Below are 5,198 nucleotides of genomic sequence, written 5' to 3'. Positions count from 1 at the left end.
CAAGTTCTGGGAAATCACACCACTAAGGACAACCTGATTATCTTGGTTGTGTTAAATGACCTGAGCCTCTACTATCTCGACAGTAAAATATAATGAGAGCAGCAGCATGCGTATCCTGTGAGTGTGGAGAGAAGCAAGGTGACAGAAATACAACAGGCTCAGGACAATGCTGGTCTTTCAGGAGCAACACAGTGGCAAGGCTTGTATGTATGTATATATGTATGTATGTATGTATGTATGTATGTATGTTTTTTTTTCTTTTTGAGACAAAGTTTCTCTGGGTATCCCAGATTGTCCTGGTATTCACTTTGTAGACCAGGCTGGCCTCAAACCCACAGAGATCCACCTGCCTCTGCCTTCTGAGTGCTGAATTGAAGGTGTGAACCACCACTGCCCAGCTACACTTCTTTTTGAAGTGAACCCCAATGCTACTCTCTGGACCACAGCACATCAGTGATTTTGAGTACTGTAGACTGTATGAAGCAAGGATATGGAGAGTCCTACCCTGACAGTCTTCTCTGGTCATGAAATGGTGCATTCAAGTTTGGGGTCTCTTTCCTACCAAGGTTAGATGAGCACGTCAGGTTTGACCTTCGTCCTTTCCAGACTGAGGGAAAGCCTGGGCAAGGTTTTCACCCTCCAGCCCTGTCCTCCAGCTATCACACTGTGTCTGCAAGCAAACATGGTGGAGTTGAGTGGTACTCAGAGTCCCCGATGGCTGCTTCTTTATGCACCCTTGTAGCTGTGGTCGGAATTCGGGGTGGTGGACCCTGCAGTATGCAGAGTCACTGAGAGGCCTCAGCCCTTTACACATGCTGACTGCTGTCACTGTCCTTAGTCCTGGCTTCTCCAGATCCCAACTGAACTGGAAGGTTCTAGACCCCATGGGGAGCTGCCGCAGACTGCCTCCTTTGTGGGGTCTCCTATCTGCGTGGAACGGGTCTCGGTTACAGATGAGCGAGGATTCGGTGGATGACAAACAGACCAACACGAGAGAGCATGTACAATCTGAATGTATTGTTTAAAATGAGCATCAGACTTTTAGTACAGAACAAACAAGAAAAGTTGGGCAGGATACAGCTGCAGTTACAGTGACATAAGACAAAGGATTGTATACATCAAAAGACTGGGGTTGGGGGACCAGGCAGCTTGAGGAGGAAGCCAGGTACAAGGCTAGTCAATAGTTAAACCCCACCACCAGGGGTTCCTAGTAAATCCTTGATTATGCTGTTCCTTTGGGTCAAGCAGAAAAACCTGTTTTAGAGGGATTTAAAACCTACCTTTTCGCCAGGCCAATGTGTATTCCCTGTCCTCAGTAAACACTTCTGCAGACTAGCCCTGAGCTATGCTGGCTCTGTTCTTTGTAATGCCTCATTAGTATCGCAGGTCTTTACTAGATGTGAATTAGAATGTTAATGAATAGGTAACCTTTCCTACTGAATTCCGAGCCCATTGCTTTAAGAATTTTTAGGACTTTGGAACACTGGTGGAAACTCACCTATGATTCAATCTTTTTTTTTTTTTTTTTTTTGAATAGTAAGTATTTTATTGTGGAGATGTACAACTATTATAAAGAAAGTTGCTATGAACATAGTTGATCGAGTGTTTTTGTGTTATAGTGGAACGTCTTTTGGGTATGTGCCCAGGAGTGGTATAGCTGAGTCTTGAGTAACTGCCAAATTTTTGCTTTCCAAAGTAGTTCTACAAGTTTGCATTGCCGACAGCTCTGGAGACATGTTCCCCTTGCTCTGCATCCTCACCAGTGTGTGCTACCCCTGGAATTTTTGATCTTAGCGATTCTGATGACTGTTGCGTGGAATCTCAGAGTCATTTTGATTTGCATTTCCCTTATAACTAAGGACTTTGAGCATTTCTCTAAGTGATTCAATCTTTAAAGGCACTATAATACTGAAAGAGCGCATACACCATACTAACATGCTGATAGGGTGTGAATATATGGGTTATTGGAAATGCCAGGGCTCCAGGAGGCTGAGTTTCCTTGAAACTCTTTTTCTCAGGACTGCTTCCAGGTTTTCAAACCTGTATGCGAGTTACTACTGGAGTGGGCATGGCAGGGTGTCTCACATGGTGTCATCCCTGAACAAAGGAGCTGACTTTTCCTCATGGCTGATTTGAGAGGATTCTACTGGACTTTGGAATTTTGCAGAGGGGGTTGGGTCCTGAGGCCTTGCTTAAGTCCTGGGCCATGAGTGGGTGGAAGGGGTCTGAGGGGCCTTTGTGTCATAGGGAATTAACTACCTTTGCCTACTTGAATGTAGTCCTTAGGAGAAATTTGGAGAACACTCTTTCTCTTGTTGAGACCAACACAGACAGAGATGGCTCAGAGCTCTGTCTGGTGTGTGTCTTTCACCTCCCAACACTGGGGACAAGACTATATACTTGGGTGCATGTCATCCAATAGTGGCTTTCAGAGTAAGAGTCAAGCAAAGGGAGGCGAAGGTACTTTCCAGAGGTCCCAGAGAGGAGCTGGGCCACAGAACCTGAGCCTCGGGGATGCCTCATGCTGCTCTGTTTATAAATGTGTTTCTGCATAACATACCTCGAATTCAGTATACTCACACAAGACAATTTTCCTTCTAGATTCTTCTCTCCGGAGAAGTTTTCCCACTTGGCTCTCCATGCCAAGTTCATAGCCTCTGTCCCTATTCAAAATCAATTAAGACCTGGCCACAGCAAGGGCCTTCCCTCTTACTTATTCTTTAGTCCTTATTTTTAAATGTTTTGAAAATTCCCTACACTCACTTTAGGTGATGTTCACCCCTCTCTCAAAACAAAATAATATACATATGTACATACACATGCATATATATCGTGTATATACATCAAGGCTGACTACTCTGCATTGGGCAACCAAAGGGGGCTTGTCCTTGGGAGAGGCTAATTCTCCTTCTCTCAGCATTTATTAGTGTCTATAGTTCTTTGTCTTGAGGTGGGAGCCCCCCCCCCCAATTTTCCCTCTTCCAAGTTAACACATCCGTTGATGGTGCTATTGGTCTAGTCTTGTCTATGCACCTATTTGTAGGAGAGGCTATTTTACAGCAGACTTGCTGGTAGTTTGGGCCTTAAAATATTTCTGCCTCTTCTCTGTCACGTTCTCTGAGCTGTACGTTCAGTAGCTGTGATGTGGCTGTATCTGTTGGGGTTGGGCTTCCCGTGGTCCATTGAGTTCTGCATTGTGTTAGCTGTGGTTTTCTGTGATGGTCTCCATTGGCTGTAAAAATAAGCTTCTTTGATGAAGGGTGGTAGTTACATTCGTCTCTGGGGATACTGATAAGATTTAGAACTTAGTAAGGGATTATGCTGGACTTTCGGAGTGGCGGTAATAGACTCTTCCCTAGCATATATGACCTCACTTGCCCCAGGAAGCTGGCTAGGTTTCCAGGTGAGTGAGCCTTCAGCCCTGTCTGACCTAACCACGGCAAACGGTTGGTTGCCACTGACATGTGAGTGGCAACATTAGTATGAAAAGACAAACAAAAACTCCCTCCCCGGGGCTGGTGAGATGGCTCAGTGGGTAAGGGCACCCGACTGCTCTTCCGAAGGTCCGGAGTTCAAATCCCAGCTCATAACCATCCGTAACAAGATCTGACGCCCTCTTCGGGTGTGTTTGAAAACAGCTACAGTGTACTTACATATAATAAATAAATAAATCTTAAAAACAAACAAACAAACAAAAAAAAAACCTCCCTCCCCAAGGCTACCAGTTGCCAATAGTTTCTCAGCTAGGAGTGGAATTTCATGCTTAGCTTTCCTCTCCATGCTGGCATTTGGTCTGACTTGAGCTTGCACAGGACTTGTACACACTATCACAACTCTGAGTTTGTCTATGCAGCTGCCTTGCTGTGTCCAGAACACACTTTGTGCTTGTGTTCATTCCCTGGCTCTTACACTTTTTTTACCTTCTCATCCATAATGAGTCCTGAGTCCTTGGTGTGTGTGTGTGTGTGTGTGTGTGTGTGTGTGTGTGTATTACAGATATAAGAGCCTTTCTGTCTTGGGCCTGATGTTCACTTCCTACTCTCTGCCTGCCCTGCCCCCAGCACTTTGCTACTGAGTCTGTAGAGGAATGAGCATCACTTGACGATAGTGAAAGACATGTGATGCCTGTCCCAGCTCCTGGTGAGCTGGTGAGCTATGGGAGCCTCAGCTCTTCATTCTGTGTATCTCCTGGCCCTGGTGATCACAGTCAAGGAGCATCCCAGGAATTGTCTTGGGTTGTAGATGCTGTTGCTGCACCAATTGAATTCCTAATATTTGGCCAATGCCAGTGGTACCTGCTTGGAAGCAAAGAAGCCAAGTGGCTCTGGGCATGAGATTGCCTGTTAGCACTTCTCAGGAAATATAATGTGGGTCAAGGATGTGAAAGTTGCCTCTTGCTCAGGAGTGATTGACTGCCAGGCATCTGGAAGGCTTCTCATCATAATCTGCCATCCGAGGGCCAGAATGTTCGAGTGATTCCATCCCATCCTTGAGTGCATGGTGACATACGACCAGTTGTACATACGGACATGTACAAGACTGGAGGGTGGAAGGACATATAGACACGTAATACAGGAGAACCTTCAGGCATTCTATCCTTCCTCTCTGGGCCTTCGCACCTGGTCCAGGTGACAGCTGACTCCTTCCAGCCTTAGGGCAGCATCTGCCTGGCTTTGGAACTAATCTTCAGGCAGCAGTTGCTTCCGTGGCTCTGGGGCTCTCGTTGGAGTTGCTAAAGAGCAGGTGCTTGGGCAGAATCTGTTTGAAGTAGAAAACCACCCAGCGTTCCTAGGAATATGTGTCTGCTCCAGTGTGTGCTGCATGATTTGGTATTTCAGGCTCCTGGGGTTGGTGGTGGTCTGTCTCCTCTTCAGTGTTTGGAAGCTGTAGAGACATGGGGGAAAGATGGAGGGTGGGAGTCAAGTGTTGGAACAGAAAGCTTTTCTCTATTTCAGAGCATCTCCAATGCAGACCAGACTATGGACAGCTTCCAGGGAGAAGCACTGCTTGGGCAGAGATTGCATGAGCAGTGTGGATGGGAGGTGCAACAGATCCCAAAACAGAACGATAAGGGACAGTGTATGGGTCACTCCTGCCAACTGTGGATGTTTTTAACATTGGAGAGGGGGCAGCCATGTTGCCACAGGCCTGGGGTTGATTAGATGTGGTCTTGGTGGCCTTGTTCTATTAGTGGATCT

This window comes from Mus pahari, chromosome 2 (genome assembly GCF_900095145.1).
Source record: "Mus pahari chromosome 2, PAHARI_EIJ_v1.1, whole genome shotgun sequence".
Taxonomy (NCBI): Eukaryota; Metazoa; Chordata; class Mammalia; order Rodentia; family Muridae; genus Mus; species Mus pahari.
This window is presented reverse-complemented; position numbering follows the sequence as displayed.